The 27,789-nt window shown below is 41.1% G+C and overlaps 1 long non-coding RNA gene across 1 annotated transcript; it reads left to right on the plus strand.

Moving 5' to 3' along the window:
* Nucleotides 1–169: 169 nt before the first annotated feature.
* Nucleotides 170–27,415, plus strand: LOC119722005. Its single transcript, XR_005270367.1, has 4 exons — nucleotides 170–188; nucleotides 10,885–10,998; nucleotides 12,485–12,630; nucleotides 26,230–27,415. It is a non-coding gene; the product is annotated as an uncharacterized LOC119722005 (long non-coding RNA).
* Nucleotides 27,416–27,789: the final 374 nt, after the last annotated feature.

The following is a 27,789-nucleotide window of genomic DNA, read 5'->3' on the forward strand; positions in this document are numbered from 1 at the left end:
AATGCCCCATTACATGTATATTGCAAGAAAATGCCCCATTATATTGCAAGAGAACACACATGTCAACTTTGGTTAATAATTGACATTGAAAGAATTAATGGATTGAACAAATGCAGGTAGGATCTTCCCCTAAACCAACAGGAGGAATAATGGCACATGATAGACATCCAGGAAACCAATGCAATTAGGTAAGGCACTAGACTTTAATTCCTATTGCAAAAAGCAATGCTGCTTGCATTTTTTTTTGTCCCACAAAAGTGTCCTTTAATTGGAGGTGATGGAAGGGGGGTGGGCAAGTTAAAAGTTAATTTCTCCCATTGTGCTTTACACAAAGGGCTAGCATTAACCTGAACAAGACCCTCAAGGGCAATGTCAAATTTGTCATACAGGCATTTAACTGCAAAAACAACAGACAGAAATTTAATCCTATTGATTAAGTAGGACAGACCCAGCTGGGTGCTGCGGAGAGAATACTCAATATTGTCAACGCTTTGATTTGGAATACATGTATGTCTCCTTGGAAGGCCTAAACAAGATCGAGTAAATCTCCTCTGTACTCCTTCAAGAATTGATTGCTGAGAGACAGTACTTGGGCACCAGACTGGCACAGCGTACTCAAGGATGGGTCTAACAATAGTACAATACAGCGTGACAAGGGTATGGTTGTCTTTGCAGTTAACAAGTCTTCTAATAAACTCAGACATTCTTGTTGCTTTTGAAACGACAGTGTTAACATGTTGCTGTCAAGTAAGATTTCTAGAGAAATGCATGCCCAGGTATTTATGATGATAGCTGATTTCAAGGATTTGTGAACCAATCATATAAGACGGCTTCGGTGGCTTCCTGGAACGAGTAAGGGTCATTAATTTACATTGATCAACATTAAGTTTCATCTTGTTTAGAGTGAACCAGATGTCAATCTGATGCAAATCACACTGTAAGACATGCTCGTCGTCTTCACTGGCGATAACTCTGTACATAACAGTATCATCTGCATATTGTCTTAAATTAGACTGGATGCAGAATGGTAAATCAAATGTAAAAAACTATTAAATAATAACGGCCCGAGTACAGATCCCTGGGGGACACCTGAAGGAACAGGGGCCCAGTTAGAATGTGCCCCATGAAACTGCACCCGTTGTTGGCAGCCTTTAAGGTAGTATTGAAACCATTGTAAAACTGAACCACAAACACCGTATTTATGCAGCTTTTCTAGGAAAATATTGTGGCTCACACAATCAAAGGCTTTCAACCAATCCAAAAATAGCATCAATGCGTGGGGGTTCAAGAAATCCAAGGTTTTGGCCCAGTAGTGATGATATATTGTGGCGAGTTTAGTACCACATGACCGTTTTTGGAGGAAACCATGTTGGCAATCAGAGACAGTACCGCCTCTGTACATACATGTAAGTACTGTACAGACATGAACAAGTTTCCCACATGAAAAGTTGAAACTGTGCATAATCTTCTATCCGGTTCGTAAGTGACTTCATCAAACACGCGCACGCACCACTGATTACGAGCGCCCATTGGATAAACACTAAAGTTGAATTAACTTCCGGTTCCATTGGTGCCATGCTACACCATGTACAGTAAGTTGAGATGACGTCACACTTACGAACCGGATTTCCACCCAATTGTGTGATGCCATTTGTGCAAGAAAACCTTTACCCATCCACACACTCAGGCCTACACAGTGTACTGCTAACAGATTATTGATTTTCATTGATGCAAAATACACAGTAAAGATACAACAATTTTCTAGATCACTAAGTGCATTGTCCATTTGTGAATTGGAAGTTCACTCTCAGCTTTACACACACACATAGCCTACATAGTACTTAATCTGGTTCACAGACTAAAAGACTCTGACTATTCCTGACAAATCTTAGGTCAGGTAGCCGTCAGTAATACATTGTATTACAAATATATGGCACGTGACTAAAACGGGAGGAATTCCTCCTTTTTCCGAAAATGTCCGAATTTTGCCAAATTCATTTCGTCGACAATCGGATAGCGCCCGAGTATTTCCGAGTATAATATATGTTTTATTAAGGGAATAAATGTGTGTTTGGGAGGTATTATAACACTCAGTTTAAGACCGGTGGGAGTCTGGATGGGTGATATTCGCCTCGCATAATTATCACCCATCCAGACTCCCACCGGTCTTAAAGTGTTTAATACCGACCGAACACATATTTATTCCCATTCATAAATACCTTTTTGTTAAAAAAAAAAAATTTTCGATCCAAAAATCAAAACAAGTCAAAAACTAGATGTTGCCAACCATTTTGTTCAACAATTTTACTTCATGTTTTATGAAACACCCCTCTGACTATAATATGGAATGCCCCGCCACAACTCGTTACCTTATAAGGACATTGGCTGGGCTGGTGTAGTGTGAATTTCGGACCATGAAATACTGATTCACTGGTAGTATTGCGCATGCATACGTGAGGAATGTGAACGTTCAACCAATGAAACATTAAACGGCACCGGATTTCATGGGAGTCCAAATTTCATGTGACACTGGAAAAGTGTTTAAGACCAGCTAGTCATGTCTTTATCATCAGTTTAAGACCGGCCACATGACGGGCTCTCGACCAATAGGAATGTGTAAACTGTCTTAGGTATTTATGAATAATTGCTAATTGCTTGTTAATAACTTTTTAAAACGAGTTGATAATTAATATTCATTGCTCTTAGTTGCAAAATTTGAATTTCAACAACGGTTTTTGTACTCGGATCGTATACATACGAGGGGCGAACTTTTGAATTTGACAACTGTTACCGGGATTTTCCAAAACTCGGCATGGTCTCCATTCGGCTCCGCCTGCTAACAGTGCTATTTGGGTGCCTACCATACCTTTAAAGATTCCTGGTCAACATTAGTCAATGTTTTCTTACAGAAATATCAAACTGTATTATAACTGTATGATATCATGAAGTGATTTATTTTAAAATTTGATCAGAACATTAGAAGCTATAAGTGAAAAAGCGTGAGAGACTGTTCCTGTTAATTACATTATCAAGACTGATCAATAATTCAAATTCTGTAATTACACGTAGGCTCGATTTTCCCTGTTCAGTGTTTAATTCAAAAGTAAAGAAATAGTGCTAAGAAAAGTTAATCAAAAAAGCATTCTACTGCGCTCTACTTACCCGTACAGTATTACTACATATGCATTATTCCTTAGAGGGCACCAGCCATACGTTAAGATTGATTACCCACAGTACCTTGCGGCCCGCCCGCCATATTTTTTTTCTCTTAGCGACGTCTCGAGAAAGATGCATTTTACAGAGCTCTCGCTTTGTCAAAAATGTTCGCGTCTTTCCTCAGCCATTTTTATCGCTAAGTTCTTAGTTTATTCTACTATTTATCTACTATTGTTGTTTCTATGAGTTGAGTAAGTTTTGGAATATTTTGGGTCAGTTTTCTTTGGTCGTTACGGGTACATTTTGGGAGTGAGACCTCGCACAGCACAAGTTGCCGGTCACTCACTCCCGTTACACGGTTCTTACGGTACGAGACCGTGTGCCTGAGGCTTTGCACAGGTTGCAAGTAGCTCACGCCGTACCCATCTTGCGAGGCTTCACACAGGTTGCAGGCTGCTCGCTTCCACATTTACACGACCACATTTTTACCATGACACAGGCTGCTGGTAGCTCACGTCGTATGGAGGAATTTGGGCTTTGCACAGGTTGCTGGCTACTCACTTTATGCTCGTACGTCATGGCCATTCGCGTGAGCCTTTACACGGGATGAAAGTCACTCATGCTGTTTCGAACGGACAAGGCTTTGCAGGGGGAGCGTCGCACGAGTTGCAAGCCCCTCATCCACTGCTAACCGACCCATCAGCGTGATATTCGCTACTTACTAACCAATCCCTCACGCTGCACCGACTATTTGGAGTCTGCGTCTTTAACCGGCAGTTTTGTTGCCTCACGGCTGTATTTGCCATACCGAATAAGTGAGACTTTATACGGGGCGAGTGTCGCATGAATTGCAAGCCACTTTCCCCTTATACCTAGGTTACAAGTTGCCGTCCACTCAGTGTGATATTTTCGCTAATTAGCAAATCCCTCACGCCATCACGAACGCCGCTATTTAACCGGCGTTTCGCTGTTATTTTCACAGCAACTTTCGTTGTTTCACAACAGTGTTACTGTACAGGGCGACTGAGACATGCCACGGGGCGATTGAAGCACGAGTTGCAAGCCACTCCCCCCTTACCTACGATACTAGTTTCCTTCCAATCATCGTGATATTTTGCTATTAACAAATCCCTCACGCTGCACCAAATAATGGGTGTTTTTGTCCTCAAAACGAACGCTGCTATTTAACGGGCGATTCGCTGTTGTTTATCCGACAGTTTCGTTATCTTTACAATTTCGACAGTGTTCCGCTTCGACGTGCTATTTATTTATACAAAAGTAAATAAATCCTTGTATAAATAAATAAAAAACAACCACAGCGATACCTACTTTGTCAGATAGGCCTATCACTCGTTTTTGGAATAAAGTTTACTGGCCGGCCTCCACACTTTTGTTCCGGCTGTTCCGATAATTTCGGTTTCCATCCGTTTTTGCGGACCTTTTATACGGACCTTTTAAACAGGCGTTTTTTCCTCGTTCTGAAGTCATGTCATCCACGGGGCCGCCAAAGAAAAAATCTTCAGTGATTTCCAAACCCAGGAACACTTCGAAGATTCAGCCCATGGCCGCCCTTGATGAGACTCCCCAATATCCTGCGATACCGGTGACGGGGCCCCGCCTGCTCGGATGGTGATACAACTTTGTTCACCCCAGCCTTTGTTTTCTCTGAGTGGTTTAGTCACATCAGACTTCCCGGATGCTTCTGGAGTCCCTCTACAATCTGAGGCTGATTCTCCTCCTAAGAAGAAGAAGCAGAAGAAACGCAAGCCGACAGATATGTCCACTGATAGTTCTGTCGGCCACAATTGACATATGTCCTCTCAAGGACATGGTTTTGCTTCAAGCGATTCAGAACTTGTCTGAAACTTGTTAGCCTTTTCAAAACAGACTACTGCGGCTGATCCGGGCTCATCGCCCCCTTCCCAGCCTGGGCCACCTTCAAACCTTAACATACATGAAAAAGACTGGAGTATGGGTGGCATGGGTGGCTTGTGCGTAAAGCGCTCACCTCTCACCAAGGTGACCACGGTTAGAATCCTTGCCGCGGATCACATGTGAGTAGAGTTGTGCATTGGTTCTCTCCTGTGCCACGAGGATTTTTCTCCGGGCCCTCCGGTTTTCCTCCCTCTGGAAAAATCAAACACTTCCGATCTCAGGCTGTGCTCCGTGGTCATATGGTCAATGTGGCCGGCAGCCATAGGTGCCTTTACATGCCAGCGGCCCGACCATGTTGTAGCCACGTCCTTCGCAATTCAGCATCCCAGCTGTGAGTAAGGATGATTAGCCTCCAAAATTATTATTATTGGCTTTTTCGCAATTCTTGCGAAAAAGCCTTTCTTTTTGTTCTGATTTTTTTTCTTTCTTCCTCTTCCTCTTCCTCTTCCTCTTCTTCTTCTTCCACTTCTTTTTTGCACAAAATCCCATAGACTTTGTACACGTTTTTTCTACACGCCACTTTTGGCCTTAAAACAATTCCGATTTCCTTCAAACCTGGCACATACTTAGAACATCACCTGCAGATGTGTGCCGAATCATTACGTCATGCTGACGTCATCACGCGATTTATTATAGAATTTTGAATATTTAATTTTTCCCATAGACTTTGTACACAGAATTTTTAAAAAAATGTCGATTTTCAAAGGGCATTTTCGACTCTTTGCCAGTAATTCATTTACACCACTCTTTGTCCAAGCAAAGACCCTAATTCAAACAACATTGTGTAATGATGACGTCAAGATGACGTCATCCGGTGTTTATTTATAGGCAATTAAATTTTGACACTTTTAATATTTAAAAATGCATAAGAAATCAACCGTACGCGTCCGCAGCATTCTTTTGCCGGCAAGTGGCAGATTAGGTTGAGGTCTTTATTTCATTCAGTGTGCGTGAAATCACATGACCCTTGCTTCCGGTCGAAAAAGGCCAAAACCGGAAGTGGCTTATTATTTGAAAGTGGTAATAGATATGAACTTGCTTTTAACGGTGTTAGTCTCTTGGCTGATAGTGTTCTTCAAATTATCTACCGATGACGTCATGCAATCTTCGGGCGCCCTCTCGCGACAGGTTAAAAATTAGCAAAAATGTATTTTGAATAGATGTCTGTGGCGAAGTTTGTCAGAATCGCCTAAATATTGGTGCATATGATGACCAATATGATTAAACAATCCGTAATAACGAATTAGTAATTCGTAATAGCAAATTAATACTCCGTAATAAGGAATTACAAACATATACTTGCAGTGGCGCTAATGGGCTTTCGTAGTTTTGAAACCTGGGGCGAAGTTAAAATATAATCCATATATAAAGTGAAGACTTACAAATACTTAGGGAGGCACTTTGAGTGACACCACCTGGAGTGGCATTCTGATTACTGGCAGTGCAAACAAAATATGAATTCATGAAATAGTCAGTTTTAGCGAAGGGAACCTGGACTTTCAAAGCATTGTCATTTTAGGAAATTCTGTTGGGAGGACTGAATTTACAAAGGCTACCGGCATCAATAAAGTTGTTCATTTTGTTATTGCAGTAATAGTCAGGTGGCATATGGTCGGAATCGTGACCGACTGGTCCAAAGCACCAAACTTGGCAGATAGATTCTTATAGACCTAGAGAAGATATTTAGAAGGGGTGACACCTGAAATTCTTTTGGGAAGGGTGCCTAATTTGCATAAATTGTTAATCCCTGCCGTGTAATATATTTTTTCCCATATTCGGGGTATATTTTAATTTTTTTTTTTTTGAAAAGTGTATTTTGGTGATTCTACTTGCATATTCTTACTTCAATAACATTTTGTAAAGCATGTAAGTGACTGAATAATTACGAGGACATAGTAAATCACCAAAATTGCTACTATTTTACCCTAAAGTTAAGCGCATTTACCTTTTCCTCAGATATCATCAACTAGTGTCCCCAGTCGTGGGTATTGATGAGCTTCAAATTCACAAAGGTACTTACTGACATAGTTAACCTAACAAAAATAAGTGGGAAATCATGTGAAAATTGATACCATCTTGATGTTTGGCCCAAAACACCAAAAAAGGGGAGAAAATGTGGTGTCCGTAAATTGGGCTACTACAGGAAGGGTAACGTGGGGACTTGAACAAGTTCAACAAAATCCCCCCAAATAAGAGATTATTGTTGTTTACAATAATTTTGTCTACGCCAAAACGTTTTCTCAACAATAATTTTGGGAATTTCCTTGAACTTGTTCCAGTCTTCCATGTTAGGCAACCCTTCACCTTACGTGTTAGCCCAATTTATGGACACCTCGTTTTTTCCCCAGTTTTTGTTTTCTGGGCTAAATATCACAATGTTCTCATTGTTCACATGATTTTGCATAAGGTTTCAATAGGGTAACTGTACCAGTAAGCTACGTGGTGAATTTGAAGTTCATCAATGCTGATGTTTGGCAAGACTAATTGATGATATCTGGGGACAAGGTAAATGCGAGCAATTTAGGGCATAATAGTAGCCATTTTGGATCGTTAGTTTCGTTACTATGTCCTCATAATTATTCAGTCACTTATATGCTTTACAAAATGTTATTTAAGTAAAGATATGTAAGTAGAATCCCCTAAATACACTTTTCAAAAAAATAAAAAAATAAAAATATACCCAAATATGGGAATAAACATATTTCACGGCAGGGATTAACGATTTATGCAAATTAGGCACCCTTCCCAAAAGAATTTCGGGTGTCACCCCTTCTAAATATCTTCTTTAGGTCTATAAGAATCTATCTGCCAAGTTTGGTGCTTTGGACCAGTCGGTCACGATCTTGACGAAAATTAGATCTAAGCCACCTGACTATAAGACATTGTATCCGGATTCCCAGTCCCTGCAAACCATTCTGGCACAACGTTTTTGAACGCGCCAGTGGCACACCCAGGATATGGCTTGGGGGGGGGGGGGGCTCACAATTTTTTTTCTCAATTTTTTTCATAAGTATTTCCCCCCCCAAAAAAGATTGGTGTTTTTTTTTTTTGGGGGGGGGGGGGGACTATATTGAAGTTGGTGGCACCACTTACACCCCTATTATACTACTCAAAAATAGGCCACATACATATTACCGAGGTCAAATCATGGGACTTAAAAAGAATTACACACAAAAAAAGCTCCCTGAGGGGGTGCGCCACTGGAACGCGCTCAAGCATGGCACAGTGGGAACTCCTATCATGATCCCAAGCCAAGTTACAAAAGTCATGTTGCGGCCGGATTAATGATTTATAGAGCCGTCTTTTTATTTGGCCAGAGCAGTTTGCAAAGGACCTTCTAATAAAACCTAACATTTTATTGCACTTATTGTACACTTCATTACACTGGTTGTTCTAGTTTAATTGCTTTATCATAATTTACACGTTATATGTTGTTATGATAATTACTGTTGGTTGCTTACAAACACCCATTAGAAACAAATATCTATTTTGATGATATCATGTTTTTTTTCACTCAAATAATCCACGAAGGGAAACTGACTTAACAAAATGCGGAACCAGCAGCATTTGGCTGGGTAGCTCCGTTGGTAGAGCACTGGAACAACAGTCTGTTCAATTTGACAATTAAATCATATTAGGAACATCCATAAACATAGTCTTCAAGACAATTTTCATGTTTTTGCCACGAAAGCAAGGAGAATGTTCATGGAGATTAGGAGGGGTACTACAGACATGCCAAAAGAGTTAAACCATTAGATATTACAAACAAAATTGCTTCAGACTGCTGACCTGGATTGACCTGAGACATATTTATACAAGTTTAGAGAGCTGTACATGTTCATCCTAGCAATCTTCCTCACAGGCCTTGGGAAAGATCATGTTGTAAGCACATGCACAAGATGGCTGCTGTTTTAACTTGGCTCATAAAATATTTCAAATTAGGTTTTGCCCTTCACCGACGTATAAACACTTATACACGTATAACTGTATCCTCAGCGGTTACCTTCTGAGTGAAAGTGGAAAAAATCACTCGGGTGGCTTGGACTCGAGCCCACGACCTCCTGCTTTTAGTCCGGCAGCCAAATGCCCATTTTTACCTTGACCTTGAATCAACGGATATACAATATGTTTTGACAGATTCTTATTCAGTAGATTCCATATTATCAGAAACTGCCTGATGACATCCTCTGAAATTGGGCATTATCTCTCAAGGCCCATTGTTTATTTTCCCATTATAATGTGCACACAAATGACTATTCTTAGTAAGTCTTAGCATTGGGGTGAATGGAGATCAAACATTACGCCATTTCTCCATCATAATTAAACCAATGTTAATGTAACTTGCTAAAACTATTGTTCAGTAACATGACATCATGATGACATCGTCATTTGTCATGGAAACAACCACTTGAGGGCGCTATACTCACGCGTGTTTTAAGCACAATATAATTGTGGAATTTGTGGTATGTAGAAATGTAAGTTATTTCGCTTCATCAGTCACACCTGGGGAATTTTGTTTTTGAACCCACTATAGTTAAAATAAACCACTTACCTCTATTGTGACCCAAGAGAGGTAATAAAACTAAACTATTGATGCATAACTATCTATACAGCCACTTTTTTAGACTCCTGGTGTTGAGCCGAGTTGGATTTCCTGGGTATTTTACTGTGAATAACACTGCATTGCTCTGAGATGACTTGAACTTCATTGATGAAAATTGGCAGTGAGTATTGCCATGAATGTGTGATTTCAGTAACATCAATGGTTGACATGGATACCAAGTCATCTCGGAGCACTACAAGGGTGTTTAATGATCAGTGCCAAGGAAATCCAACTATAGGCTCAACACTAAGAGTGTAAAAAAGTGGCTGTAGAGACAGTTAATCTATATATAATTTAAGTTAACATCTCTGTTGGGTTGCAGCAGAGTTAGGCGGATAATTAAAGACTGATAAAGCGAACTTGCATTTCTACATATCAAAAAATCCACAATTAAAAGTGCTTAAAACACGCGTGAGTATAGCGCCCTCAAGTGGTTGTTTGCATGACAAATGACAATGTCATCATGATGTCATGTTACTGAACAATAGTTGTGGCAAGTTACATTAACATTGGTTCAAGTGTGATGGAGTAATGTTTGATCTCCATCCACCCCCAATGCTAAGACTACTAAGAATAGTCATTTGTGTGCACATTATAATGGGAAAATAAACAATGTGCCTTGAGAGATGATACCCAACCCTGAGAAGGTGTCATCACACAGATTCTTGAAGGGAATGGCCTTCTTGATCTATCCAACAAAACATGGTTCACCCTCTGGCTGCCGGACTATTTCTAGTACAGATGTCTTATCACTCGACCACCGACCTAACGAGATCGGTTGGCTGGTTCGAATCAGATGTACATAGCAGCGGGTACCGCATCAACTATTCATAAGATGGAATTTTGCGTCGGGGTGATGTAAATCAAATTAGCTTTTGCCCTTCACCGACGTATAAACACTGTATGCTCAGTGTGTTACCTCCCGAGTGAGGTAACACACTCGGTGGTGCACTAGAAAGCAGGAGGTCGTAGGTTCGAGTCCCATCCGAGTGATTTTTTCCACTTTCACTCTGGAGGTAACACACCGAGTATACAGTGTCTATACGTCGATGAAGGGCAAAACCTAATATGATTTACATCACCCCGACGCAAAAATCCATCATTTATTGTTCATGGTTAAATAACTAGCAATGCTGAACACCTGTTGCATTTTTGTAACAGTCGTATTTTATATTCTCTGATATTTTCAGGGTTTAGTACCAGGCCTCTTTGGTGTATCACATGGAGCTCTTCAATTCATGGCTTATGAAGAGTTAAAGAAGGTTCGACTCAAAATTGGTGATCAATCCAGTAGTCAACAATTTGTGAGTATTTCACCTTTGACACTCAATTATTGTTTAACAATTAATCACTGGATATAATAACCTCAATCAAAACCGTATCATTTCCCCCTTGGTCAAGGCGTTTATCATTATTCGTCCGTACGCGGTAAATGAATGGCGACATATCCTCGCTATGCAGTGCATTAAAAATGCAGCGTGAACAGCGACCTCGTGCGGCCACTGTTTTATGCAAATTATTTGGATCCAGACGAACCCCTTTGGTACAATCGTCCATGTGAGGTTTTGGGGTTGGTGCGCATTATGCTAATAGCCTAAACTGTCCTTAAAAGTCGTCTTATTGGTCGATCGTTGCATGGAAACTTGCATAGCGGTGAAAGTTCATATAGCGATAACGTGTGACATCGGCTGTACATAATACATACACACATGTTGTGTGTCTCACATATAACACACAACACCAATGCACAAAAAAAAGCGTTTTCTGACACGTCCGTAAAAGGCGAATAGCTGCAAATAATTTGATGACGTTGGGATTTAGCAAGGTTTGATTGGACACTCCACATATTAGTCACTTATCTGTATTCGCATACGAGGCCGTGCGCTAGAAATCTAGCACAAAATGAAGAAAACATAAGCTTTTGCGGACGATTGGACCAAGGCCTTTGATTGGATCCAAATGATTTGCATAAAATAGTGGCCGCATGAGGTAGCTGTTCGCGCTGTATTTTTAATGCATAAGCGAGGATATGCCACCGATCGTTTACCATGTACGGACGAATAATGACGAATGCCTTGACCAAGGCTACCTTTACATAAAAAAAGTATTACAAAAACTAATTTTTGGTAAAACAAGAAAATGCATGCTCCTCTCACCAGAAATACATGATAAGCACCTAACAGGTGACCCCTCTTTCCATATTTTAAGTTTTGAATTTGCATAACTGTTTCATTACTTTATGCTACCTTTTTTTATTCTAACCTTATAAATTGTATGGAAAGTGTGTATTCAGCCATTGTTTGTTATAGATACTTTAAAAGGTCTGGATCACAGGAAATCTATATAATGTCTTACTTTTTTTGTTTCTTTTATACATTTTTCAAGCATTGAATTATGAGCTAGACTCTCTACATAAAATGTATTCAGTGTAGGCCAGATTTTATTTATTTATTGGATTAAATGACATGAAATTTGGCAGAGTCGGACGGAAAAAAAAAAATGCTTAAGTTACCTATTTTTTTTTTTACACACACAATGCATGTAATGTTGATGTCCCCTGTAACACATCGGGGCGCTGCCCCTTACGTGGTGCACTTTGATTTGTCACCTATAATGTCATATGTAGAGACGGCGGGTTCGTAATCCAACAAATTACAAATTTCTGGCCTTTCTTCAATAATAGTTTAATGGCTTTGATTTGTGTGTTACGGCTGGAACATGATCCTGTAATTATGTGTTGTTTTATGCATAATTATGACTAATGTGTTTTAATGCTGAAATTTATTGCAGAGCTCTGTGGAATACATTGTTTTTGCTGCGTTATCGAAGATGTTTGCAGTGATCACAACTTATCCCTATCAAGTGATAAGGTCACGGTTACAAGATCAGCATCAGACTTACAATGGTGTCCTAGATACAATCCTACAGACTTATAGGTAAGTGTGGAATCAGTATTGCATAGCATATTTTCACCTTTTGCTTGGAGCTTCAAATATCACAACATCCAACATCACAGATGACTTTTCTAGTCATTCGGAGCCAGAATGAATTGGGAATTGTTTTTAAAACTAATTCCTTTTCAAGCAACTGATGGTACCTGAACACAGCAATGGTTGACTACACTCACTGGAATTTTCGAGAAAGGTTTTCCATGGAGACATATTTCCTTAATTATATAAATAACCACTTAAGTGAAGATTTGCTATAGCATGCCACGCCACCCTCCTGCGTCAGCGTTCACAATTGTTAGGTCCCACGCTATTTACATCGTCCTCTGTTTTTTAACACTCGTGACAGTAGGACGTGTTTTCAGTGATCACAATAGCATATTTTATAATTTACGTTTGTTCTGGTTTCAATCACTAATTGTTCCTAATGTTCTCACGATTTACAGTACAATTGGTTTTGGAAGCCATGAGTAAAACGGTTTGCATTTTGTTTGATTTTAGATGAGAATAAGAAACGTTTTTGGTTTCGTTTTTATGACCTCGTGTTAACTGTTACTGAATGGAAGTTCATATGCATTAAAATAGGTGTGAGGTTTGTTTTAGTATTCCTACGCATTCTACAGTTGTAGATACACATGGTCCATCTTTATGGATCAGCCCACCTAACATGGATTCTACGGGAAGTATTCTTATGGACTTCCGCCATAGATTTTGTGAAGCGATGTGGAAATAGTTCAGTCTTATAGGTTTCCATTCTCTAAGAGTTCCCGGTGGAATTTTTTTTTTTCTAACTGTCTAAGAGCAAAAAGCTGGTTAGAAAAAGTAGCCGCCTTTTGCCAAGGCAGCATTACATCATCCCTTTCGTGTTCCAAAACAAGAAACTGCGGAATTTTTAACAGTTCTGATTATCCTAGACACTGCGAAGGATAAGATAGCGGCAGACACGGGGGAAGCAATCACAGAAAGCTCTAATAATTTGGACGTACACGGTTTAGGACGAACATTTCGGAGTATGTCCGAAACCATTTTTCTTCAAATAAGACAGTTGTTGTTCGACAATTCCGAAAACTGTTAAACCAAATGGTCAAATTTTAAAAATTGTCAAAATAAGTTAAGTATTCACATCAAAGGTTACAGTATGTAGTTTCATGAAATAATACTGAGTTTGACCAAATATGCAGAGTGTCAGAAAATAAAGTGTCGGCAATATAAAAAAAATACAACAAAACTGAGCTTCCTTTGTTAAATCTATTAAGTAGTGGTTACAAAACCACATGAAGTGCAGAGAAGATATGAGTCACTGCACTTTTATAATTTTTTTTCTGGTAGTATTTAGCATTTTCGGTTTCGGACGTACACAGAAGAAGAGACCTTCCATTACAAACAAAAAATGCACCTGTGAAATATTATTCTTATTGTGTTAAAATAAGGGAATAAATGTGTGTTCCGGAGGTATTATAACACTCTGTTTAAAACCGGTGTGAGTCTGGATGGGTGATAATTACCCGAGGTGAAGCCGAGGGCAATTATCACCCATCCAGACTCCCACCGGTCTTAAACAGAGTGTTTAACACCGACGGAACACATATTTATTCCCATTCATAAATACCTTTTTGGTAAAAAAAAATCTTTTCGGTCCAAAAATCAAAATAAATAAAAAACTAGACGTTGTTAACCATTTTGTTCAACAAGTTTATTTCATGTTTTACGAAACACCCCTCTGACTATAATATGGAATGCCCCTCCACAATTGCGTGCGCGTCGCGCATTCCACTGTCATGGTCGCGCGTACTGCGCGATGTCGCGCAAAACGCAGCTGGGCTTGTGTAGTGTGAATATCGGACCATGAAATACTGATTCACTCGTAGTACAGTGCGCATGCATACGTTAGGAATGTGAACGTTCAACCAATGAAACGTTAAAAGGCACCGGATTTTTAGCAGCGACTCCGAATCTTTATAAAAATTGGTGGATCCCGTATGTGCATCGGTAAACCATTGGGATGGAGACTTTCTCCTCCGTCTGTTTAATACATGAATAGTCTTGAAATCAAGACTAGAAATATGGCATCAAGAAAGAATTGATGCGATTGGTGGGCATGGCCGGTTATTACCGGAACTTTTGCTGCAGCTTTTCGGACGTGGTTTCTCCACTGACTAATTTGCTTAGAAAAAAACACAAAATTTGTCTGGACCGAAAGATGTACCCAATTTCTCCAGATGATTAAATCCATGCTTGTTCATGCGCCAATTCTTTCTGCACCCGACTTCACTAACTCATTCATGTTAGCAGTTGGTGCTAGTGATGTTGGAGTTGGGTCAATGTTGTTGCAAGAAGGCGATTTTGAAATATGTCATCCAGTTTGTTATTTCTCGAACAAAATTGAATCCACATTAGAGGAATTATAACAATAGGCCACACCATGAATGTACAAATTCGGAGGTGATGAGCTTCGATTTTTGCTGATTTCGAAAATATTTTTGGCAAACATCAATAAAGAAAAAGAGAAATTACTGTTCAAGTATTTAAAACCTATGCAGTTGAAATGCTTGAAAGTTATCTTCATGGAGACACTGATGATTTTGCGTACTTTTTGATAATTGTGCTAATCACCGTCCATGCCCGAAGCTGCTAGCGCGGGCCCCCACTTATTGTGTGCGCTGACGTAGGAGGGCACTTTGGCATGCTGTAGCAGATATTTACTTAAGCGATTATTTAGATGCCTAAAGGTTATTATGCAATTATTGGTCCAACAGGAAAGTACATCGTCCCGCCGTCGGTAACCTAATAACCATAGCTATATCTCCCTTATCATATTGTCAAATGGCAAAGTTCAAGAGAACACTGCTTGTTGGCCTCTGTAAGTCTGTGTCAAAACATGTATTTGTATAGTATTACATGTACCTATACAAAATTCATTGCCATTTTTGCACATAATTCTCAAAATTCTGCTGATTATAACGAAAGACCATAATGTCATCGACCATGCTGCATGCCCCAAACAAGTGAAAGGAAATTACGAATATACTCTTTAATACAGCGCACAGTGCTACAGAAATTTTGTCTACTCAAACAAAATGGAAGGATTTCGGAAAGATTTACATGTAGATGAATTTCCCCTTGGCTTTGATGTTAATTCTTCTTGTCAGCGTGGAACTGTGGTCTGGAATAATCCTGTGCATCCTTTTCCATTCTGTCAACGGCTCAATGGCAGAATTTTTAGTCACGGAAGGACAAGTACTTGTACATATCACCCAAGGACAAGTACTTGTACATATCACCCGTGTCCATCATGGATCGTCATATGACGATCAGATCTAGTTCTCCCCCGAAACGCATGATCCACCCCAACGACCGAGCCGGGCGTTGGCGTCCCCAAAAGCCTAGCCTTTAGTCAAGTCCCACGCGCTTATAGCCGGACACATGACGCACCCCGGATGCTGACACGTAAAAAGACTAGGACGAGCGGCGTAGCCGCGAGGGCCTTTACCATCTCGTGGAGAACGCTTGTGTTTTTCTTTACATTTGTCTACCGATTTGGTAGACATGCATAATGCATTACCCGTTGTAATGCATTGCGTGCCAGCATCCAGGGTGCGTTACGTGTCCGGATGGTCCGGGTATAGGTGCGTGGGACTTGACTAAAGGCTACCAAAAGCCGGGCGGTGGGCCAGAGTGATCAGCCATGCCTTGCTGCCCACGGCTGTTGGGGTCAACGAAGCGAGCCGGCAAGAGCCGTTCCAAATTACGGGCCCAACAGCACAAAGCTTCAATCTCGAAGATAACAACAAACATATCTCCAAACAGGGGCAAGTTCGTTTGTTGACCAATGGTTAACCATATAGGTAGGGGGCCTTAATGTATGGCAACCATTGCAAATGTAATCATATGAGTCCTGGGAACAAGAAAAGTGATGTTACCATATTTTTCCATTGACCTTTAGTGATCTTGACCTGAGGTCAAAGTTCATGGGTCATTTTCACCCAAAATGTGCCAAAATTTGCACTCCAGAGCGGATTTATAAGCACCTCCAGGTCTTCCATCCTGCATGGATCCTGTAGATACGGCTTCTGCAGGCTTGAAGGGCATCTCATGTAATGGGGGGAGACAACACCAGCCTGGCTAACCCAGGAGGCACACACTTGGGTCTTAATAGCAGGGTTAATCGCTTTCAGGTGACTCACAGTGTAGCACTGCTGTGACTGGTCAAGAGCACAGTTTGTCAGCATATGAAGCGCTTTGTGAGCGAGTCTGTCGATTGGTGAGATGCAAGCACACTCCCTTGGGGAGACCGTTCCTTTGCCCTGCAGTGAGTCTTTCCCGGGTTTTAGGAGGGCGATGACCTTCGACTTTTGCCACACGGTACTGTTTGTGTGGCGAGGCAGGTGTTGAAGAGCTGGAGTAGTAACCAATTTGAGGCGGTTGGTCCAAGATGTTTCAGTTCTTCGGTAAAATGTTATCCAGTTTGGTTGCTTTCCTGTCCTTTATTTATGCCAGTTGCAAGTTCATTACCAGAGAAGGATTTGATAAAGCCAAGGTCGATGGCGGGGTCTTTCTGGCGGAGCTTGGGTTTCGGTCGCTTATGAGAACGTGGTACTTTACCACTTAATAGCAGTTGGTGTGGGTTATTTGGTTGGCGGTGATGTTACAATGCTGTTCGGTCAATGCTGCTTTGTGCGGTCATTGCATGCTGAGTTTTTTTTTTATATTATACTCCAAGGCTTGGAGGCCATATTGGCTTCTTGGCCATAATTTGGTGGTTACCACAAGGGTTTGCCACAAGCTTTGAAGCTGTTCTGTTATGGCTGTTATTAATTCCCCAGCTGAGATGGTATCGACAGCAAGAGGGCTGTTTTCATACAAGTGTTTGTATTTCCTGTAAAGTTCAGCACTACCGGATGCTAAGCCTGGGATGTTATCAGTGCGGCAGCCCCTGGGGATGTTCTTGCACCTCCATATCAACAAACCGGTGTCATAGTTATCGGGGGTCGGATCAATGTCAGCTATAGATGGTGTTCGAGCTCATTGGTTAAGCCGGCGGCGGAATGGAATTTTGACACTGGAGAGACATCAGCAGTCACTTTGAATTCCAATATGGCGATGTCGGGTCTTTGGAATGGGGTCAAGGACCATCTTGTTGCTAAGCAAGGCGATGTTGTGGCTCACAAAAGGCCATTTTGACACTGGAGAGACAGCAGCAGTCACTTTGAATTCCAATATGGCGATGTCGGGTCTTTGGAATGGGGTCAAGGACCATCTTGAGCAGGGTTGAAACTTTATCTAGACTGTACTAGAAACTTTATCTCCAGCCTCCACTATGGAAAGACTTCGGCAGTTTTGCATTGTGAATAAGGCTCAAGTTGACTTGCTTCGGCCAGCGATTCAAAAGCGGCGCCGTCTGATGGAACGATAGCCAATGATGCTGCTCTGGCTATTAAATCCCCGATAATTATGCGTGGCTGTTTTTGGATTGTGGCGGTGGCATTAGGAAGGGGCTTCGGGTTGTTTGTAGACAAATGTTATGGCCACTCCACTATGCTCAGTATTCAGGACTTTGATGGATATGGAAGTTGACTGGATGACAGTCCCACTTTTGACCCCCCTCTCGTAAGGGTGCTCATCATTTTCAGTGTCATACCTTGGATTTTTGGTCTGTTGTTGTTCGGACCACGGTGCATTTCTTTGCACTTTAAAGTGAAAACTCAAAACGGCTTCCATTTTGATTGATTGATTGAATTGCCTTGGCCCTACGTGTAGTTATGGTCAGATCGAGTACATATAAAGTCGAATAAAGTACCGTTGTGGGTGCTGCTTTGGCCCTTCAAAATCGTAATTCCACCAGTAGTCAATATGACCTGGATCGGGCTGAGGCGTTGCCATCCGGCCCTGACCGTCAACTAGTTCCATTCTTAAATCTTTAAAATGTTTTGATCGGATGGACATTCGATAGCAATATGAGAACGTGAAATGATCCGTGTTCTTGGCTTACTTAACACTGGCAAAGAGGAACCTAACTGGACAATGCACCCTTTCCCTTGGAATTGCACTAATCACATCCAAGCTGTAAGCTTTTATTTGGTATATCATGGACCTCTGTAGGATATTTGGTTGCATTGTTTTGTGGCTTCTTACATTCTGTCCATTTTTCACTCGGCTACAAAGTCTCAATGGAGAAAAATGACAAATACAAATAGTAACTAACCAAGAAAAGCACCCAAAAAATCCTAATTTTATGTCTTTTTCGTATGATATTTTAATTTCTTTGTAAGACAACTAAAACTAGCTAAACAACCAAAATTAAACAAAAACAAACATTCCAAATTTTGATGAAATGTTCACTTTCCATTTCAAAAAATGCAAAAGCTTGAATTCAAATTATGTGAATTCGGGACTCATTCTTGCAGAGCGGATCACTGAGTTGCAGATTTTGCCTTACGACGTCCCAGTTTAGACACATTTTATACTCTGATTGAAAGTAAAATGTTAACGCCCCATGATACCCCTGTTTCTTTCTTTCTTTTTTTAGTTCATTCGACAATGTGAAAAGGAAGAGTTTACATTTGTCACTTTTCGGGGCATGCAAGCATAGTGGGTTATTGTCATTTCTTTTTTAAGAGAACCGGAATTGGTGCGCAATGCACACTTGTCCGTTTAAAATATGGCGTCAACTGACGGCATGTTTTATCCATTGACTGGTTCCCAGCTCCTTTTCGGTCTTATATTTCTCATAAACTTAATTTACCTGTCTTTAATTAAAGACATAATTTTCAGCGCCTTGGGTACCTAATTGTTGGTAGATTCGTGCGCTATTTAAGTCTGCGTTATTGTTATTATTATTTTCTTCGGACTTTGAATGTTGGGACCGGTGGCAGATAATAGGTAGAATTACAATACCAACAGTTTCCTCCGATATATGCAGTCTAACTGCCAACCTACTTACTCGTAGAGCCATTATCTAAGGGGAATAAATTTGTGATTTGGAGGTAAACACTTTGTTTAAGACCGGTTGGATTCTGGATGTTGATAGTTTACCCGTTGTATTGTGCCCTCCTACGTGAGTCACCGTTTAAAACCGGCCACGTGACGGACTGTCCATCAATTGGAATGGGTAAACAGTCTAAGGTATAACAAATTATGCATATTTCCCTTGAGGGGCGCCAATTGATTCACAAAGAGTTCACACGATAGCCTCCCATAACTCGCGCTGTATAGGCCGCCATTTATCTTTTCTATTCATTTTATTAGGAGTGTTTGTAGTTCAGAATAAAGTACTTTTATGTGGTTTTTTGGTGTGTTTAATTTTGTTCCGCGCCGTTTAACGTGAGTTTAACCCAAAATGTTCTTTAAGAGGAGACGTAACGTTAGGGCGATTAGAAAAGATCGTCTCGGATTTCGGTGACCCGTAGTGGAATAAGTGCTCTGCATGGGGCCACCTCTGTTGGTGAGATCAGGGAGAAGAAGTTCTCCCTAGACTGTGAACCTGCGGAGGAGTCTCGCCGAGATGCGTCTCCACAAACCGGGCGGCGGGGCAGAGTTTTGCAGCCCGGCCACCCTCGGCTATAAATGGCAACACGGCACAAAATTTCAAGCGGAAACGGGACGTTAATCCCCCGCAGACTCTCAAATGCCCAAACTACTCTCGTTATTAGCGATACAGACGTCACACGTAACCCGCGGTGTACCGTTGACAGACAAATAGTGATTGAATAAAAATAACTCAATAATGAATAAAAACGTTTTCGGAAACACCATGTGGAAATAATTTCTCAAACTAAGAGAATGGTTCTGAAAAGAACCAGAGGTTTATTTATACTCGTCGTTCCGATCAGTAATGTTCTGACCGTCTTCAGGAGAGTTCCAAAACTCTAAGAAAGTAAACACAAAGTCATCATCTAGCGGTCACAACCGAGATCTCGTTCACAACGCCACGCCAGGTTTCTTTTTTCCTCATTATGTACGGAAGGTCTTCAATTTCACATTGGTTGTCTCTGCCAAACACATCAATGTAGTTGAAGGGTCTTCGTTAGAGCATTACAGTCTCTAACAAAATACATCAAACCTTTTGCGTGATATTCTAATTAAACCTCGCTGGGCTCTCCGACTATTTAGTCCTGTGGGCTCTTCGACTACTTAGTCCTGTGTGCTTCGACTACTTAGTCCTGTGTGCTCACGCCATGAGATGTTCTGCACCCTCATAAGACGCCTGGTGTATGTGCCATCAAGGCGATCTTGAAGTTCCTCCTTCATGGTCCAAGTTTCGGCTCCGTAGAGACGAATACTCTCCACACAGGCTCTGAAGAAGGCCAGCTTTGTTGATTGTGCTTTACTTGATTGCCAGATGTTATGAATCTTGTTACAGGCACTCCAAGCGAGTAAAGAAGTCCTTCTTTACTGTCGGCAACATAGGACCCAAGGTACCTTAAATCACTGTATTTTGGGTAGTGGCTCTCATCCTCATTATATTGATGGTCAATGTACTCGGTTTTCTTTGCATTAAGAAACAGGCCGACCTTGGCTGCAGCATTCTTGAGAGATGTTAACAGGTCTTGAGCATCAAACGGTTGGATCAGCCGTGGTGAGGGCCAGATTGTCCGCGTAGTCAAGATCAGTGAGATGCAGGTTTTGATGACGTCTTGATTTCTTCTGCTTGATGGTTACCTTTGTCCTGGATGGAACCCAGACTTTGCCTAAGAATGTAGTCCACCACAATCACAAAGAGGAATGGTCTCCTTGAATGTGTCTCCTTGAAGGATTCCTGCTGTTGTTATGAACTCCTTCGATAGGCCGTCAATGCTTTGCACAAAGCTTGTTTGATTATCGTACAAGATGGCTGTGGCTTTGACAGTCTCATCTGGGACACCGTAATTCAAGAGGATATGCAGCATGATGTTTCTGTTTAAACTGCCTTTGAGAAATCTTCATTTACAATCGGTGCCTTTCGCTTGGATATTCTCAGCTCTTCTTTGATTCTCCTGAGGGCAAATATCTGGGGTACTGTCGATATGTCTTTGCGAAAACCATTTTGATTGCGCCGTAAGATGGGATCAATATGAGGGTAGATTCTGTTTCGAAGCATTGAGTTGTAGAGATCTTCGAGGGTAGCGGTGAGAGTGTGATTCCTTTCATTTTGCGGCAGTTGAAGATCGCCTTTCTTTGGAAGGTGAAATGATTGAAGACATTGAGAAGGCTGCAGGTTTGTTTCCTTCATGTGTCATTACAGTAAGCTACTAATGCTCGTGAAAGAGTGGGCTCCCCTAGATGACCGCAGGGATGTTGTCAGGACCTTGGTGTCTTGGTGTTTCCTAACTTTCTCGGACATTTTTGAACCTCCTCCATGGTGAAAAGGCCTGTCTGGATCGGCAGGGTATCTGCTTCTCTCTGGTTAAACAACGGATTGTGTTGCTTTGCTCTGGTTGACCGAGAAGAGAACTGAAGTACAGAAACCATGCATCTAGATGCTGTTCGGTGGTTCCACCCACAACGCGGATCACAGGGGAAGCCCTCTTGTTGGTAAACTCCCTCAGAGCCATCAGCAGAGCCATCAGCAGACAGCAGCATGCTTGTTTTCGTTTTGCAGGTTACCATTAATTTGTAGAGTGTGACCCAACATGGGAAAAAATTCCATCGGTCAAGGTGTACACCATCACTGTTGGCGGTCGACCGAACAACCCTTGCTGTCCAGCATGGGTATTTACCGATATTTATCGGTGCCAGGGGATGACGACATGTACAAAGTGTGCGTTTCCGTTCAACCTGTTAAAAACACCACCATTGAATCGGGTGAGTTGTTTGCATGGGCAGTTCTCAACTGCCCCTTCTCAACAGTCACACTTTCGAGGGGGAACTGCACTAGTCAATTCGTTTTAAACACGGGAATCGCCTGGGGTCCAGATTTATTTCCAGGAAAATGTCAGGAGTCGATGGACGTGGAAGCCAAGCGGATCGAGGCCATCGATTACGTCAGACTGTGTGGGCCTGTTCGATTACGTCAGATTGGGCGGGCTTGTTCCCATGTTGGGTCACACTCTACAAATTAATGGTGACTATCCAAGTTCACTCAGGTCCATAATAGATTTCTCATGGAAATGAGAACGAAATGGCCTCATCCCAGTCACGGAAGTCGAGTGGTAACATCCAAAACAACCCACCAAGCCGAGTGGCAAGACAGGAATTCACGGACTACCATCATGGCGGGCACCCATAAGGGAACCTTCAAAATTTCATAGGATCATGTTACCAGGTCGTCGCCGATCGGTGGGTGACACGGTAATTCGCGAAACACGGATTCCATCCGACCAGAGACCTGATTTGTGTGCGGTGTGATAAGTTGATCAACGAAAAGAATCAACAGGTTGCCAATAAAATTTCTTCCTCACACTTTCTTCCTCAGAGAAACCCGGCGATATTTATTCTGAAACCTTTGAAAAACCTTCGCCAGTCAGAAAAGATTCAGCTGGCTACAATCCCGGCCAAAATGGTTGGGACAGCAACGTTCACCCACTCCCCCCGCTCCCCCGGTCAATGTTGTTCTCTCCAGCTGATGGAGCACATACCGCGCAATGAGAGACAACATTAAACGAGATTTGGCCAGGATTGTAGGTCTAACCCTAAATCGAGTAGTTCTGGACTTGATTCGAATATCAGCATGGGCTGCATCCTTGCTTACCTGCACGTTCCAGTTCATCAATATTTTCGATTGCAGTACAAAGAAAATAATTGATGTTCCAGTTTAAAACATTCCTGTGAGCAGTGATAAATCTGACAAGCACTCATAAAAATCTCCAATATGTTCCTAAAAAAAAATAGATGGTTGGTAACAGTAGCATAGCCGGCTACTTGGCAATAATGACGGCAGATTGTCGACTTCGCATGCGCCCACTTCAATCATACCTTGTTCAGCTATCGGCAGACACACCCCGTCACTCTCATAGTACCAGTTATGTACCACCGTTCCAGTAGACATGTTATCAGAAGTTTTCCACAGTGAATGAAAATCTGAAGACCCCGCCCCCTCCACGCGTAAACGTGCCAATCTGCTCTATGGGTAGATAGCGTGCCGTAGACTTTCTTATAACAGTTGTGTTGATCTAGTCTACTAGCGAATACGTGTAGAGCATCCCTTCCTCCTCACTTAGGGCTCAATGAGAGCCTGCTCTCGAAAGAAAAGAAAAAAAAGAGGAAGGACATGGCTGGTACACCGTTGGGCATGGTGATTATTACTCTTCATGAATAAATCGTGCCCTTAAAGGCTTTATGGAAATATGCATAAGTATATGTTTTCTCGGTCAATTTCGGCAAATGAGCAGCCAATTTAACCACTACGCTATTCTATTTCGCGCGAAACCAAATGCTACTGAAAAGGGTCATTCGATTTCGTTTTATGACCAGTCAAATGTACTGTTGCGTCATTCGATTTAACAAAATAATCATGCAATTTAACAATTCAACAAAGCAGCATTCAAATTCGCAGGAGCTTTTTAAGGCGTGTGTTTAGTCATTCAAATTCATTTTTGGGCAGTCATTTCTGGAATTTGAGCAATCTAAAAAATGTTTGTTAAATTTTTGTTTCCTTAAGAATGTTGAAGGCATAAATACGGTTTACTTTTTGGCACTTGAGTCACTTTGCCGATGTACTTCGAAGACGAGCTTTCGCTACAGTTTTACACGCATATTTCTAGATATGGCAGTTCGTGGTCGCTACGCTAGAGTGGCCCAGGTAGATCGAGAAAGGTTGATTGAGGCCTTCTAGAGAAACGAGCAAGACTACCTTCAGCTTGCGGTCAATTTGAACATCAACAAGTCCACAGCCAGATCAATTGTTGCAACATATTTGAGGACTGGAAGGCGAGAGACGCTGGCAAGAGGAGGAGCAACCCACAGCAAGATGGATGATGACATGCGAAACCATCTGCAAGGCATCCTTGACGCTAATCCCGTCTTGACACTTCAACAAATGAAGGCTAGTTTGAGTGAGCATCTGCAAGAGAAGCCCCAGGTTTCTACTGCCACCATAGCCAGGGCCTTGGATGGGATGATGATTACACTGAAACTAGTGGAGGACGTCCCTGATGCAAGAAATTCCCCTGAAGTTCTTGATCAACGCGTCCAGTATGGTGAGTGGTTCCTGCAGCATGGTGTTCTGGCGCATCTAGTCTTCATTGACGAGACAGGTTATATTGTCTGGACTCGACGCTCCCAGGGTAGAGCTCCACGAGGGATCGCTGCAAGACGAGTCGTCAACAGACAACGAGGGACAAATTGCAATGTCACCTTCGCTGTCTCTAGTGATGTAGGCTTGGTGCACCATCGAATCGCATTCGAAACTGTGACGCGAGAGAGATTCGAGAAGTTTCTTGCGGACACAATTCAAGAGTGTGATGCAGTTTTCCCAGACGACGAACCCATTTACCTCATATACGACAATGCGAGGCCTCATGTGCGAGCCCAACTCCCTGAAGGTGCCAACCCAATTGATCCAGCCGAAGCGCCTCCCTCCCAACTCCCCATTCCTGAACAGCACGGAGATGGCACACTCTGCATTCAAGGCTGCAGTTAAACGCATCCTTGGGTTACCTGAGTGGCAACAACGTGTCGGAGACAGACAGGCTGCCCAGCAAGCAGGAATGAACATGCAGCAGTGGAGGTGCGATCTCCTTCAACAAGCAGCCATCCATAGCGTTTATGTCATCCCCCAAGTGAAGTGCATGCAGTGGTACAAAGAAACAACATAAACAATAAAAACCAGGAAAAACATAAAGAAACACAGCATTCAAACACAATACAAAATTAGGTCTTGGTCAGTTAACCAGTAAAGATCCCCCCCCAAAAAAAACAATTAAAATGAAGAAGAAAACAAAGAAGAAGAAAAAACCTCATTGGCCCCATGTAAAGTCTACTGGAAGCATGAATAAAGAAAACAAGGTTTGCCTGAATTAAAGTGAAGATACGAATCAGTTGCCTGGTAGAGTTTATCTGTTTATTCGTATTTCTTTAGTCGTACTTATTTGAATTCTCTTTAAGCGAAATTGATTGCCTCTTAAAGAAATTGAAAAAAATTAAATCAGTAAAATCTCCAGTCGAACCAGCTTTGCTAAATTGAATGATGATTGTGTGTCACGAAAAAGAATGACGATATGCTAAATTGAACACGGTGCTAAAGGAATTTGAATGCCTCAAAACGAAATTGAATGGCCGAATTCTGAATTTGAAACGCAGTAACAACTGGAGAGGCAAAATAGCTTCAATTCGAACGCACGAAAATTAAATTGGCTGCTCATTTGCCGAAATTGACCGAGAAAACCTATAGTATCTCTGTGGGTGAAGGGGAAGGGGGAACTATTGAACGCGCCATTTGCTAATTGGCAACAAGGCTATCACGAATGTGCAGTGTATGGTGATGAGCTTTGATTTCAGCTGGATTCGAAAGTTTCTCTGGCAACTTAAAATGGAGACAGGGACACTACTTTTCAGGTTTTGAAACCTAGGCAGTTGAAAGGTCGTGGAGAAACTAGTGCGTAAAGCTGTAAACATTTTTGTAAATAGTCGATCGTTGCTTCCTTTCATCATCATTTGTATTTTCTTTTTCAGGCGGGAGAGTTGGAGAGGATTTTACAAAGGCATGTTGGCAAATCTACTGCGGGTTGTTCCTGCATGCTGCATTACTTTTGTAGTGTATGAAAATGTAAGCCAAATGCTTACATCTCAAAGTCATTGAAAAAAAATCAAGGCTTCAATTCTGAAGACTTACGTTAAGATTTCTTTCCCTGGGTTTCACTGTTGTTTTTTCCTTGAAGGAATCCGGTTTTAAATCGGGATATCCGTATGTTAAAATGATATACACTTTAATTATGGTTTGTAACTTGTAAAGGGAAGATACAACGTTTGCAAAACTCAGAAAACGAAATGATCAAATTATCCCGAAATATCTCAACTGGTGAAGTTGTGGCTCCTGGTTGTGCTGACATTATCAAGAATTTTTTTCCCCAACCCAACATTGGAGGAAACTGGCTTTTTTTCGAAAAGTGCTCCTAATTTTTTATATTTAGTTTGTCTGCGTTTCCTTTGCATGATTAGACACCGTTCAAAATTACAAGCCTGCTAAGACTGATGCCCTGATTTTACAATTCCCCAAAGTCTATAAATTGCTCCGTTTCATCTTAAGTCGGTCAGGAAACCAGAATACAACAATATAACTTGTTATCTTGGTTTTCCAGCTTCTACGGACCCAAAACGTGAAAAAAAAGGTCAGTGTAACAATAGTTGCTGTAACACTCTCCAAACCATTTATTTCTGAAAATTGCAGCAAAAGCAAACGTTGTACATTCCTTTGAAGTAAAAGGCATTGGTGATTATATTAAACTTTCTGGATTCCTGTAGGATCATGCATTTCGTTAGGATCATCCATTTCGTGTATGATATTCAAAATCCAAAGCAGAACTTTAAAAATGTAATGTGTTTTCGAGAAAACTGTGTAAACACTATTTTCCATTGCTTTCTTAGTATTTCAAGTGCGCAATTAAAGTTAGCATTTTGATGACTTTCTAGCTTATAGAAAGATATCATATCCTTTACTTGTCGAAAATTGTAATTGTGTTATTTTAAAAAGTTTTCAAAAAATTGCTTAAAAAGAAGAAAAATGTTCGGTACCTTGTCAAGAGTTTCTATTCCTTAGGCGCTTTTAATTTGTCATTACTATATCGCTACAAGACGTTTATTCAATGGATGAAAGCTGATTGATAATTAATAAAATGTCTCCGAGATAAAGAAAAAATTATATTGTTCACTTATTCAATTATTATTTAATTTGTCATTTCTAAATCAATACAAATGTATCATACTGTGGTGAATTCTTCCGTGAGAAACGCGGAGACTAAGACTTTGAGAAACAATCACTCAGAATTATATATTAAAAAAAAAAAAAAAAAAATCGGTGGACAAAACCTAATTGTTATTATTGTTAAAAAAAAATAAAACAAAAAATTGGTGAAGGGCAAAACCTATTTGTTATTATTGTTAAAAACAAAAAAACAAAAAATCGGTGAAGGGCAAAACCTAATTGTTATTATTGTTAAAAAAAAAAAAAAAAAATAACCAAAAGATCGGTGAATTTTTTTTTTTTTAACAATAATAATAAGTTTTGACCTTATT

Source organism: Patiria miniata, unplaced genomic scaffold, assembly GCF_015706575.1.
Source record: "Patiria miniata isolate m_02_andy unplaced genomic scaffold, ASM1570657v1 HiC_scaffold_14, whole genome shotgun sequence".
Lineage (NCBI taxonomy): Eukaryota > Metazoa > Echinodermata > Asteroidea > Valvatida > Asterinidae > Patiria > Patiria miniata.